Source organism: Halichoerus grypus, chromosome 5 (genome assembly GCF_964656455.1).
Source record: "Halichoerus grypus chromosome 5, mHalGry1.hap1.1, whole genome shotgun sequence".
Taxonomy (NCBI): domain Eukaryota; kingdom Metazoa; phylum Chordata; class Mammalia; order Carnivora; family Phocidae; genus Halichoerus; species Halichoerus grypus.
In genome coordinates, this window is record NC_135716.1 from 15326439 (window position 1) to 15341335 (window position 14897).

General features: G+C 46.2%; 1 non-coding gene across 1 annotated transcript; it reads left to right on the forward strand.

Annotated features, from left to right (window-relative positions):
* Positions 1–11726: 11726 nt before the first annotated feature.
* Positions 11727–11799, forward strand: TRNAM-CAU (transfer RNA methionine (anticodon CAU)). Its single transcript has one exon. It is a non-coding gene; the product is annotated as a tRNA-Met (tRNA).
* Positions 11800–14897: the final 3098 nt, after the last annotated feature.

Consider the following 14897-nt stretch of genomic DNA (forward strand, 5'->3'; position numbering starts at 1 on the left):
TCAGACAGAAAGCTCCACTAAACGTGCCGAGAGGCTAACGTGCATCGAACGCTCACTGCAGAAGGCACTAGGCAAAGAGCTGTTCAGGCATGATCTCTTTCCACCTTGCTACAGCTCTGTATTGTAAGTACGACTGCCATCATAGCCATTTTACAGCTGTGTACACTGAGGCTCAGAGAGGTTACATACTGTACACAGAGTCACACAGCTAGTCAACTGCTCCAAGAAAGGGGAGCACAGAGGAGGACCCTAGTGGGAGCAGAGGGTTTGTCAGGAGAGAAAGCTTCCTGGAGGAGGTGGTGTCTGCATCTTGGAACATAAGGTGTCAGCAAAGGGGCAGATGTATAAAAAGAAGGGACAGCAAGGGCAAGGGCCAAGGGAACAAAGAGACCACAAACAATACAAAAGGGATATGACCATGTAAAGCAGGAAGATAGAGGTCAGGTGGCTAAAGGCTTTGCTGCTGAGCTAAGAACTGGGGTTTTTAGGTTGAAGGCAATGAGGGCCCATCGAAGGGCTGGTTGTAAACAAACAAACAAACAAAAAAACGGGACCGGATTTATAATTCTGGAAGCTCTGCTCACCCGCCCCCATAAACATCCAGGCTTCCTCGGGCTCCCTTCTCCTGCAAGAGGCTAGGGGCGCCTCTCAGACAACGAAAGGCCCCTTTCCTTTAGGCCACCATGGCCAGCCCATTCTTTTGACTCCACACTACCTACTGGCCCAGCTACTTTATCTCTCTGAACCACAATTTCTTCATCGGCCTTGTAAAATACCAGCAGCCCTGGGGTTACACTCTTACGAGCAGGAACCTGGGATTGCGTCTGTAAATGCCTACTCAGCACATCAGACACACTCAATCAAGGAGCTGCCTTCCCTTCTCCTTTTCCAGAGAGGCATCCTTCTTGTTCCTAAGCTGAAAATAAACAATTCACACGCATGTTCTTCGACTGACCCAATGATCAATGGATTGATTGGACCTTTATTGTTTTCCATATGGACTAGTTTGGACTATTCATGAGCATCCCTGAAGGCCTCTGACATGTAGTGGTTTGTAATTTAGCTGAGGCCTTGCTGAGAATGGCAGAAGCAATAAAGCTGGTGAGAGGAGCAAATCTTTTAGCCAGTGACAAAGTCTCCCTGTATGATTTAGGCGGACACTGAGCTGCCATAACCAAGGGGTCCCAGCATGCAATGGCTTAAACAATACTGAGGTTCTCTTTCATGAGACAGACCCGAGATGAGCCGTTCAGGTCATCGATGAGGCTCTGCTCCACGTGGTCATTCCCACATCTGGTTTCTCCACCATTCCCTAGACTAGAATATTGCTGCTGTCTGCATGGCTGAGGTTGGGCCACCATCATGGCTGGGTTCCAGTTGTCAGAACAAGGAAGAAGTGTACCCAGTGACTGAAGTCTCAGACCCGCTAGGGGTACACATAACTCCCACTGGCAGGAACTCGGGCACGTAGGCCAGCCAACTGCTGAGAACGATGGGAATGCAGTCTAAGTGTCCATCCACAAGCCCAGCTACAACTCTCATGGTAGAAAAAATGGAAGAATGGCTTTCGGTAACCAACTGACAGACAGCAACTGCTTCACAGGCTGCCATCAACCACCCACAGGATCCGAGACTTTGTTGTGAGTCCCCATTGGTGGTTCTCAGATACATTTTATTTACCCAACACTAGGTGCACAATTTGGGGGAACTGATGGGCCATTAGGCAGAGAACGTTCTCTCCAGTTCGGCCACAGAGCTCACCACTCCCTACTTCTAGAATGTTGGCCAAATGTGCATAGTTGTCTCATATTCTTGGCCACTGTAGGCATTTGAGCCTAGGGCTGTTGTCCTGTAATATCACTTATAATAGTAACTATTGAGGCTGGGAAATAGTGTTGAGATGTTATGCCTGAGAGGCATACCCACCATCTTACCACTTACTATGCTCTATCATGTGTCATATCATTTTATTCCCATCTACTTTTTATTCCCAATTCCTGTTCACCAAACCCACGCTCTTCTCTTCATCCTCAGCACACAGCTAGACTAAAGTATATTTCCCAGCTAGACTATAATTCTCAGCCTCCCCTGCAGTGAGGTGTGGCCACGTGACTGAGTTCTCCCTAATGCAATATGAGTGGAGGGGATACTGAGGCCAGATGCATAAAACCTCCATGCACTCTTTAACTATGGGTTGAATGGGTGGCTGAAATGAGCCCCAGGATGACCTTGAAAGCTACGTATTTAAGATGGCAAAGCCACTGGAAGCCGGCGTCCCCAAATGACTGCAGGGAACACAGTCACCAACAACTTGGGACAACCTGAGACTGTTAGGTGACAGAAAACACCCTTCTTGACCCCCGATACACGTGGGGTCTATTTGTTACAGCAGTTAGCCTTTACCCTAACCAACACACTCCACTTTATAAATAGAACAACAGACACATTGAGAGGTCAAGACGTCTGCTCAGGGTCACCAAGATAATATGTGGGACTCAGGGATTCAAACCCACTGATTCCAAAGCCTGGGCTCAAAATGATTCTTATGACTTGTTTTTTTTGGCAGGTTTATTGAGGTATTATTTACTGCAATAAAATTGATCTTTGTAAGAGTAAAGTTTCATGATTTTGACAAATGCAGTCACATACCCCTCTGCACAATCAAGATATAGAACATTTCTGTCATTCCCCAAAAGATCTCCTGTGCTTTTTGGCAGTGGACCCCTGTGTTTCCCCCTCTCCCAGCCCCTGGCAACCACTGACCTGACTTCTGTCTCTATATTTTTGGGATCACATAGTATGTGTATATGGCCTTTTAGGTCTGGCTTCTTTCACTAAGCATAATGATTTTTTTTTTTAAGATTTTTTTTTTTTTTTTAAGAGAGAGAAAGGGAGCATGAGCAGGGAGAGGGGCTGAGGGAGACAGAGAGAGAGACTCCTTAAGCAGACTCCCAGCTGAGCGTGGAGCCTGACACAGGGCTCCATCCCAGGACCCTGAGATCATGACCTGAGCGGAAATCGAGAGTCAGCCCCTTAACCAACTGAGCCACCCAGGCACCCCACCAAGCATAATGATTTTAAGATTCACCCATGTTATTGCATATATCAGTACTTTATTCTTTTCTGAGTAGTATTCCAATGCATGGAGGTACCACTATTTATTTGTCCATTCACTAGCTGATGAACATCTGGGCTGTTTCCAGGTTGGGGCTATTACAAGTAAAGTTGCTATAAACATTCACACACAGGTATATGTATGGACTCATGTTTTTATTTCTCTAGGGATTGATGGGTCATAAAGAAAGTATAGGTTGAACTTCACAAAAAACTGCAACCATTCTCCAAAGTGGTTTCCCAGATTTTTATGAAGATGGCAGCAAAAGTGAAAACAGAAACCCTTGTCTCTCCCAAAAACCTAATCCAAAGCAAAGGCTTCGAAGACTAGGAAGACAGTGTTGAAGGGTGTCCACAACCACCAAAACAGTGAAGATCCACATGTCACCTACTTTCAGCCCAAGATGCTATAGCTCCAAAGGCAATACAAGTCATCTTACAAGAGCATCCCTAGGAGAAACAAGCCCGACCACTACGCCACCATCAAGTACTCCCAACCATGAAGTTGGCCGTGACGATCAAGTCACCCTGGTGTTCATCATGGACATCAAGGCCAACAAGCACCAGATCAAACAGGCTGCGAAGAAGCTCTGCGACCTTGACTGGCCAAAGCCAGTACTCTAACCAGGCCTCATGGCGAGAAGGCACATATTTGATCCCTGACTACTAAATACTTTCGGTGTTGTCAAAAAAATTGGGATTATCTAAACTGAGCCCAGTTGGCTAATTCTAAATATAATAACCCTTTTTTTTAACCATCTTAAAAAAAAAGCAGTTATCCCATTTTGTCTTCCCCTGAGCAATGTGCCTGAGTTCCAGTTGCTCTGAATCCTCACCAGTAGCTGGCATTATCAGTCTTTTTAATTTTAGCTATTCCAGTGGCTATGTACTGGTATTCCACTGTGGTTTTATTTATTTATTTTTTAATATTTTATTTATTTATTTGACAGAGAGAGTGAGAGAGCACAAGCAGGGAGAGCGGCAGGCAGAGGGAGAGGGAGAAGCAGGCTCCCTGATGAGCAGAGAGCCGGATGCGGGACTCAATCCCAGGACCCTGGGATCATGACCTGAGCCGAAGGCAGACTGAGCTTAACCGACTGAGCCACCCAGGCGCCCCCACTGTGGTTTTAATTTACATTTTTCCAGTGACTAACAATACCAAGGATCTTTTCATAGACTTATTGGCCATTCATATATATTCTTTGGTAAAATGTTTATTAAAAAAATCTTTTGACCATTTCTTACTTGAACTGTTTCTCTTGCAAATATTTTCTTCCTCCTTATGGCTTGTCGTCTTACTTCCTTAACAGTGTCTCCCAAAAAGCATAAGTTTTCATTTGGATAAAGTAAAATTGATCAATTTTTTTGTGGTTTGAAGTTTTTTTATGCTGTCATTTTGTCTTGTAATGATTTAAAATTGTGTCTCTGCCTCACCTAGAGAGAGCTTTCTTTGCAGGATGACACTGGGAAGTGGATTTGCAGCAATCACTGGGTGATTTTAGAAGGTTACATTTACACATCAAAATTACTTTGTTGGAGGGGATACTGGGTTTTCATTTGGCGTGTTGTGGCTTTTTGGAATCTTTGTTTATGACAAGGGCCACCAAATGAGAAAGAAAAAAATTAGGGCAATTTGAAAAGGCAGCTCAGAAGTTTTGTGAGCCCAAGACTCTCTTGGCAGAAGCCCGATGCAAAAAATAACAGAGGAAGGAGTCTTGCCAAATGAATAGGAGAATGTGACAGGCAAGACTCATGGGCCTGGCACCACACATCTTAAACCTGTGGACAAGCCAACCCCCAAACCTGGGCTTGTCCAAGAGAAAACTATTCTACTGCTTAGCTAGACTCCCTCAAGGTCCCATTTATTGCCTCCCATGTTGGGCAGACTTTAATAACCAAAGCACAAGGCTTCTTGCAAATGGCCCTTCCTTCCCCTGCAGTTATAACCGGCCAGGTAATTCCGGAACAATCTGACTCCCAGCTTACCAAAAAGGGAGGAGAGCAGATAGCATATTTTCCATGGCTTTCTCCGTGTCCCACTGGCCCTGGAGCTCACTGGTGCCAGCCGAGGTATTTCAGGGCTGACAGTTCATGATATTACATGGCTGCTAACACCCAAACCTGCAACTGCTGACCCAGTCTAATTCGAGACCGCGTCCGTGCCTGCTGCTGGCTTATGGGCCCATTCCGCAGCTCCGAGATGGCATAAAATGTCACACGGTCTGGACTAATTGGATTTCCAAGGCCATCTGTCCAAATCTGGACTTTGCAAGAGAAAGATACCCAGGATCATGAGAAGAGTGCCTTCACTTTGGTGTCAGAAAGCTTGAGCTTAAAGCCCCTGGAGCACCACATCCCAGCTGTGTGACCGAGGGCAATTCACTCCACCTCTCTGGTCCTCTGTTTCCCCATCTATAAAGCAGGGATTCATAAAATAACAAAGAGGTACATGGGATGACACACAAGTGCCCAGCACAGGTAGTCCCTGGCACGTTGTGAGCTCTCAAGCAAGCACCTTTCCTCTTCTTCCCCCTACAGACAGTCTGACAACAAGTCCGTGAAATCAACCGCTGGGGTTAAGGTGGACACAGACCTATTTCTCCATGTCTGTGCATCTCAGCTTCCATATTGGTAAATAACGCTCTGAAGCAAGAGACCTGGAGCTAGAAATACCGATCTGGGCAACATCACCAAGTGGAAGTAGAAGCAACTGTTCAGGTGGCGTCAGAAAAATGGTTGGCCCAGTGGACACACCAGCATTCAAGGTCAGCTGAAGGATGGGAGACAACAGTCGAAGACCAGTGAGAGTGGCTAAAGCGACAGGGAGAGTGTGGACACCCCACCACAAAGAGCACCAGGAAGAGAAGATCTAGCACATGCTCAGGGTGCTTGGCTTGGCTTTTGGGAGGTCATGTATTTCAGGGCAAGTGATGGGGGGTTGAAGGTGGTGGAAACATTGAGGTAGGCAGATGAATGAGTTCAGAACATGGGGAGAGAAAAAGGACAACAGTTCAAAAGCCAAAGCCAAAGGGGTCAAGTGATAATGTCAAGATGGGGAAGATCTTGGCACATTCAAATGTTGCAGGAAGAGAAGGAGACCAGACAGTGACAGAAAGCCATCAGGAACCAGGAGTTTCATTGGATCCACGTGTGGAAGCCAATGTCCAGGCCGCGGTGATGTTCGGTGCAATCCTTCACAGGGGCTGTTGGATGAGCTTGCACAACTTTGACTCATGAGTGATTGAGAGCAAGGTCAGGGCCATAAACAGCTCTAGCAACCTTGTGACACAGTGCTGGCCCCGGGACGATCAGGCAATGCATGGATTCCTCCCGGAGTCCCAGTCTCTAGCAGTGTGCCCAGAGCAGGGAAACGGCAAGTTGGAGAATCACTACATTGGCCACATGATCCTCAGAGGACAGTGAAGATGAAGTCCAGTCAGGAGGGTGGATACTATCTCAATTCTCCCCTGGGATCTGTGAAATACCACGGGGGCCATGAGGGACGGAAGTATTAGGAGGAGGAGCAGAGAACCTGAGACTGGAGGCAAAAGCTCAACCCTCTGGGGTTCCGTAGCCATAGTGGCTTTGACTAATATCTGTCTTATCCTTTGCAAAGTGCTTTCACAGAGTGTACCTGAATTTGGGGAAGAATTAGTCCCATTTTACCGAATTGAGAAACAAGTTTCGAAAAGTTCAGTGGCTTGTTCAAGGTCATGCAGCTGGGGATGGCAGGGCTGGGACCCAGCCCCCTATTTCTGGGATTCATGGTCTAACTCCGACTCCCCACCCAGGGAACTTCTGAAATCAACCCAAGCAAACACACATTTCTTAAGCACCCTTGTGTCCTAGGCCCCATGCTAAGGCATGAACGATGAATTTTCTGAGTGGTAGAGGTGTTAGCTGTTTGCCCAACACCCACCCCACACTCTTTTATTGCTACAGAACTCTGATTTCACTTGGGGGAGCAATGTACCTTTGGACTAAACCAGACGTGACGATCCTGCTCCCCAGTGTCCTCGCAACTTAGGGGTTGTAACATGACCCAATTCTGGCCAATGAGCTATAAGGAGAAATCTGCCAGGTGGGGTTTCTGGGAGGATTCTGCTTTCTTGATAAAAAGGGACAGACTCAGCTATCTCTCCCGGTCCTGCTTCTCTATGCTCCTTTCCCCGCCTCCCTTGCGACCTGAGACTCAGGGATTCATTTGTGACCCAAGGCCTGGGGATGGTGACCTTGCATTCTGCAATCATGAGCCCACAACACCAGGATGATATGGAAGATGAAAAAGAGGAAAAGCTCACATCTCTGGTAGCACCATGGAACAATAGAACAAAGGCCAGCATCCACCCACCTCTAGACTTGTAGCCTTGTAAGAAAAAAAACACAGACAAACATCTATTTGCCCCAGCCATTGATATTAGACTTTTTATTGCCTGCAGATAAATACATTCCTAATTGACAAACAGGCCCACTCCAGGAAGGAGGCAAGCCTCAAAGCCAAAATCAATAATCCAATTCAATTATATATTTATTTGTGTGTTTACTGATTCCTAGCTATGATGGTTAATTTTAAGTGTCAGCTTGATTGGCCCACAGATATTTGGTCAAATATCATGCTGGTTGTTTCTGTGAGGATGTTTTCAGATGAAATTAACTTGTGAAAAAGTAAAACAGATTGCTCTCCCTAATGTGGCGGGCTTCACCCAATCAGTTGAAGGCCTGAACAGAAAAAAACATTGATCATCTCCCTAATAAAAGGAAATTCCTCCTACTTGACTGCCTTTGATCTGGGACATCAACTTTTTTCCTGCTTTCAAACTCAAACTGAAACATCAGTTCTTTTTGGGTCTCGAGCCTGCCAGTCTTTGGACAGGCACCACACCATCAACTCTCCTGGTTCTCAAGCCTTCGGACTCAGACTGAAACTGCATCATCAGCTTCCCTGGGTCTCCAGCTTGCCAACTGCAGATCTGGGAACTTGTCAGCCTCCATAATCATGCGAGCCAGCTCTAATAAATAAAAGATATATAGATAGATGATAGATAGATAGATAGATAGATAGATAGATAGATAGATAGATCCTATTGGTTCTGTTTCTCTGGAGAACCATGGTTAATGCAGCTGCCTTTTTTTTCCCTACACACAAACTATATATAAATGGTGATAGCAGCTATATTCATATTAGCCCAGAAATGGAAATAACTTTTATGTCCATCAACAGGGGATAGAGAAACAAATTATGATCTACCCATACAATGAAATTCTACTAAAGCAATAAATAGGAACCCCTGCTGGTATACACAAGAACATGGATAAATCTCAAAAGTATTATGCCCAGTGAACAAAGCCAGACACAAAAGACCACGTACTATATGGTTCTATGTATGTGGAACTCTAGAAAAAGGTGAATCTGATATATAGTGACTGAGAGCATATCTGTGGTGGCTGGGACCAGGTACAAGAACATTGGGGTGATAGAAATCCATATCGTCGTTATGTTGGTAGTTACATGGGTGTATACATTTGTGAAACTCATCAAACTATATACTTAAAATGGATGCATTTTATTTAGATAAATTTCACCTCATTAAAGTTGAAAATGCAGGGGCGCCTGGGTGGCTCAGTCAGTTAAACATCTGCATTTGGCTCAGGTCATGACCCCAGGGTCCTGGGATTGAGCCCCTGCATCAGGCTCCCTGCTCAGCAGGAAGCCTGCTTCTCCCTCTCTTCCCATTCGTGCTCTCTTTCGCTCTCGCTCTCTCTCTCAAAATAAATAAATAAAATTTTTTTTAAAATTGAAAATGCAGGGGCGCCTGGGTGGCTCAGTCAGTTAAACATCTGCCTTCGGCTCAGGTCATGATCCCGGGGTCCTGGGATGGAGCACTGCGTCGGGCTCCCTGCTCGGCAGGAAGCCTGCTTCTCCCTCTCCCACTCCCCCTGCTTGTGTTCCCTCTCTCACTGTCTCTCTCTCTCTGTCAAATAAATAAATAAAATCTTAAAAAAAAAAAATTGAAAATGCAAAAAAAATGTGTTTTTTTTATTTTGAAGTGGGTCACATAGGTGGATATAATCCAAGTATACATAAATAAAGAAATGGAGGAAAGAGAGGCTGAATGTAGGATGAAGCCAGGAGAAAGTCAACTCACAAAGCGCACATTGATCACTTGATTGCAGGGAGCTGCAAATTGGGGCTGAGCTTCCCAGAAGCCAAAGCAAAAAAAGAAAAAGAAATGTTTACAAGCTTGCATATGTCCACAAGAGAACATCACAGTGCTCATAAAATAAAATTGCATCACAGAGATACGGTGGCTTGGAAATATTATGGGAACACAGAGAAGGAAATGACTAATTCTGTTTGGGAAAACCAGGAAATGTTACAGAGATGAGGGCTGGGGAAAAAAAAGAGCTAATGCTTGCTGTTTGGGGCGTATGGATGTTCGGGGAGGGGGATTGGGCTCCTGGAGGGGAAACAATCCGCTTAACTCATTTCCTAGATGCCCTTCAACTCCAAAGAGGTCGTGGTCTCAGGAAGCAGGAAGAAGGCTGGGGCCAAGCCCGCGTCTCTGCAGGGGCCCAGGGAAGGAACAGTTGCCCCAGAGCCAGGAAAGGCCGGTCGTTTCTTTACCCACCAGTTCACCACGATCCATCCAAACGAGGGTCAGACCCCAGCTGGACTTCGTCTGGAAGGCCTTTGCCGGGTCAGCACGACCCCTTTCGCTGCAGGATTCAGGGGCAGTGGGGTGGGGGGGAGCCCAGAGAGTGCGGCGCTGCTGGGGAGGCGGAGCGGATTACTAGCCCACACAGAGCACTTGGGTCTTTTAGCCACCACTCTGGCTGGACCGCGCTCAATTATCAGCTGTGGGTCGTCCCTGCCCACACGGATGACCTCTCCTCCCAGCTGCGTTCCGCAGTCCGAGTCATGCCTGATTATCACCAGCTAATGAGAATTCCTGGCCTTGGTCAACTGCCCACACTCAGGAATTCGCTATTCATGAGAAATGTCAACTTTACGAAAACGAGTCCTGTGTGTCAGCTCTTTTTCCCACATTCAGGGTTTACAGCTGACAGGACTTTGTTTCACATGATTTGCTGATGGGGAAGAGGCCGTAATCCAGGAAACTGCTCTGATAAATCATCCCCTGGGCCAGCAAAGCATTCTGGAACATTCTTTTTATTTGTCCCCTTAGAAACCGTCTGGAAAGGGAAACCTTGGGATTTAAACAAGGCTAGAGTGGAAGACGGGATGCCTAAAGGGAGAGGAGAGCAGTACTGTGAGGACCCCCGCCCCACGCCCCTTTCTGTACACACAGAACGGCCCCCACGCCAAGAGGAAAGCCAAGACCTCTATGCCAATCCCAGCATCTGGCAGAGACGAGAGCCGCTACTCAGGACGAGGCCATTCCACACCGTGACCTTATTTCTCCTTCATTCAGAGGTTTGAAACTATAAAGTCATTGCTACCGAAGATGACAATCTGCCTTCTGGCCCTGGGTAGATAAATGGGGACAATATCAACAAAGCACCAACCCCCCTCCAGAGAGCACACCTGTTCCACCTCTAGCCACGTGACTGTCTCTCTTTCTCCGAATCTGACTTCTGGACTAACAGAGGACGAATTTCATAACTGATAACGAGCGCCGTCCTGTAGACGGCCAGCAGGGCCTGTCCAGAGGACGCATGTTCTAGGCCAAGAGGCTGGGAAGGGATGCTTCCTCAGGAGGGACCTTCCTTAAATGCAGAGACCCTGCATTGTAGGATGTTGGACATGGTAATTCTGGATGGAGCAAAGCACAGGAAATACTAAAGCTGTACAAACAGCGAGAACAGGAGGGCTGGGCTCCCACGGGCCCCTACCCGGCCCCCACCCCCAAGCAGTCCCAGCTCCCCCAGGGCCCATCCGGCCCCTGCCAGGTTCCCAAAGACCGTTGATATCATAGTCAACTACATCCTGATGGCTGTGTTTGTACGGCCCCTCGCAGCTTAGGACGGCTCTCCACCAAGCTTCCCACAGCCCAGCGGAGGAAGGCCCAGTGGCTGTGCTGAGATTGGGAAACCGAGGCCCAGAAAAAGGCCCCACATCGCACAGGTAGTCAAGGGGAAAAGAGCCTAGCAGCCAACAGCCGGGACTTTGCAGTCAGAGGAAACTCTCTGAAATCATAGCCAGCTGCCTTCAGCTTGTTCGCTGGCTCGCCGGAGCTTGCCTCCTCCTCTGCAGTACGGCGTACCCTCCAGGAACAGGGTCCCAGGGCCACCCTGCCAGGCTTCGCACTCAACCACTTGCCAGCTGAATGACTGTGGGCAGGTTACTTACCCCCTCTGCGCCTTCCTTTCCTCCCCTGTAAACCAGGAAGGATATTGGTACCCGGTGCACACACGACCCGGGGAACTCTCACACACATATACGGAGAGAAAGAAGCCAGGCGTAAAGGGCCACACTGCATGATTCATCGATTTGATGTTTGAAAACGGGCCAACGGCTTCACGAGTATGGGGTTTTCTTGTGGGGTGCTGAAAACGCTTTGGAACTAGACAGAGGTGACGGTTGTATAACATTGAGAATGTACTAAATACCATTGCATTGTTTATTTTGGAAATGGTTAATTGGAGGGTGAGCCTGGCTGGCTCAGTCGGTAGAGCTTGTGACTCATGATCTCGGGGTTGTGAGTTCGATCCCCACATTGGGTGTAGAGATTACTGAAAAAATAAAATCTTCAAAAATAAATAAATAAACAAATAAAATGGTGAATTTTGTTACGTGAATCTCACCTTAGTAAAATTGTATTTATTTACTTTCTTGTTTATTCAATGGGCCAAACTCACCTAACAGGCTAGAAGCCAAAAGAATGGTTACTTGAGGTTTAGGGAAAAATGGTAATAACTGGGAGGGGGCACAAGGGAGCCTTCTGGGAGATGCTCTGTATCTTGATCTAGGTGGTGGGTGGTCACGTGGGTAAGAACTAATCAAGTTCCATGCTTGAGATTATGCACTTAGAGGGTTGTTGTGATAATGAAATGTAATCCATGGCAAGCTCTTTAAATTAGCCCTGACACATAATAAGTACTCAATATTTTTTTTTTAAGATTTATTTATTTTGAGAGAGAAAGAGAGTGTGTGTGTGTGCGCGCGCACGTGCGTGAGCAGGGGGAGGGGCAGAGGGAGAGAGAATCCTCAAGCAGACTCGCCGCTAAGTGTGGAGCCCAACTCGGGGCTCGATCCCAGGACCCCGGGATCATGCCCTGAGCCGAAATCAAGAGTTGGACACTTAACTAACTGCCACCCAGGTGCCCCAGTGCTTCATATTCTATCTGAATAAGAAGATGGACATTAGCTGAGCCTACTGTGGTGATCATTTCACAGTATATGTAAGTTAAACTACCGTGCTATATGCCTTAAACCTATGCAGTGATTTAAGTAAAGTATTTCTCAATAAAACTGGAAAAAAATAAAAATAAGTAAAATAAAATAAGAAAATGATAATTATCTCAAAAAATAAATGCTCAATAATTAGTAACAATCATTAGTATGATTATTATCTCATACTGTTGGAGGACTGAACGAGACAATGCACATAAGACATTTAGTACAGGAGCTGGCTTTCCATACACATCCCCTAAATAGAAGCAATTTTCCTGCATATTAAACTGGACCCAAACCTTCTGGCTCAAGACTCAGAGCACTTCGCAAAGCACCATCCTGCCTACTCAAGAGGTTGGTTTGACATAAACCTTGGGGAAAAGAGCCAAGGATTTAAGAATTAGAGGTTGGTACAACATAGCACAGCCTCGGGATAAGCTGGGTTACCTCCCACAGACCAGCCTGCATACAGGGGAAACCATTTACCCTCATACAGGCAGAACTTGAAAGGGAAAAGTCACCTCTGGGGAAAGACTGTCCTTGCTAAATCCTGCTGACAGGTGGCACCCACCCGGCTCACTAATGTGCTCCTTTTTTTTTTAAGATTTTATTTATTTATTTGAGAGAGAGAGAGACAGAGAGCAGGGGGAGGGGCAGAGGGAGAGGGAGAAGCAGACTCTCTGCTGAGCAGGGAGCCCAACATGGGGCTCGATCCCAGGACCCTGAGATCATGACCTGAGCCAAAGTCAGACGCCCAACTGACTGAGCCACCCAGGCGCCCCTAATACACTCTTTTGATAGGACTCCTACATTGCCCAATTACATTTGATTGGCAAGCTTCATACAAACCCAAAAGAATGGCCTCCTCTCCGTTGGGCCACACTGTCCCAGGTACATACTCACTTCCCTGGGATTTATGAGGTGTGACAGTTTTCACTCAATTGCGTGTGTCTCCTTCCAAACCCCAGCTTCTTGCAGCAAGCAGTCCTGTGCCACCACCTTTTCAGCCCAAGCTTAGCTCCCAGAACATCACAGAGAATTAATATATATGTGAGGATTGGAGGGAGAGAGTCAGGGGCTCCCTGATGGGGCAGACCCTTGAGAACAGAATCATTTCCCTACCTCTGATGATGAGAAGATTTGTTCAGGAAGGAAACACTGAAGCAGAAAGAGGCCAGTCTCGGGGCGGGGGGAAGTACACAAGCTTCCTGGCTCTTTCTGAGTCAGTTTAATTCCATTTAGAAAGGATTATCAAGATCCAGAAATTGCAGTAATTTTTGGCTTGGGGTCAGAGGGGAGAATGAAGTTAGGTGCAGAAAACATGGTTCTATGATGTTTTTTGTTTCCGTCATGGGTTCAGGTCTTACTCCTTATCAGCACGGCTTTTGCAAGCATATAATGCCAACCACAACACTCTTTCATCTAGACTAAATGAATTTAGATCTTAAAAATAAATGCAACTCTTTACCTCCAAGGTCTTCCTCCCCAGAGCCCATAACTCCAGACTAATCATGAAAGAAGCATCAGACAAATCCCACCTGAGGAATATTCTACAAAATACCCACCCAGTACTCCTCAAGACTGTCAAGGTCATCCAAAACAAAGTCCAAGAAACTATCACAGCCAAGAAGAGCCTAAGGAGCCACAACACGAAATGTAATGTACTATTCTAGATGGAATCCTGGAATAATAAAAGGGCATTAGACAAAAACCAAGGAAATCTAAATAAAATGTGAATTTTAGTTATTAATAATATATCAATATTGGTTCATTAATTATAAAAAAAATAAAAAGAAAAAAGTACCATTCTAATATAAGACAATACTGGGGAAAGCAGGTTGCATGGCATATGGGAACTCTGTACTATCTTTGCAATTTTTCTGCAACTCTGTTCTAAAAAATAAAGTTTATTTTTTTGACAAAAATCACTGCAGAGCATTCTTCAAAATGTCAACAACCTTGTCCCACTCACCACCCCCTCCAAAATGGACCTGCTCATCAACACTAACACATCAGAGATTTTACCTGCCTTGTGTTTCTTCCCCCCAAAGTGCTGGACCACATGCCCGGGCCACCTCCCATTTCATTATTTCAAAAATCAAAATAACTCTAATATTTTTAGCCACAGACTAAAAATTTGCCTACTTCAGGTATCCGAACTTGAAAATTCAGTCATGTAAAAAAAGCTATTGCTATTTTATTGCATGCCAAGCATCGAGAACTATCCATGAGAGAGACAACAGGGTCCCTTCCCTCCTGGGGCTTATATAGTTACATCCTAGGATGCAGGGTAGGCAAGTGAGCCAATAAGGGGATGAGGGTGTGACAGTGACCGAGAACTTCTGCTCAGGGTTTGCTCCGGGAGCAGTGGTAGGTGGTCAGAAGCCATCCGTACCCTTTGGCTCCACCTCTCTTTGGACCAGAAAGA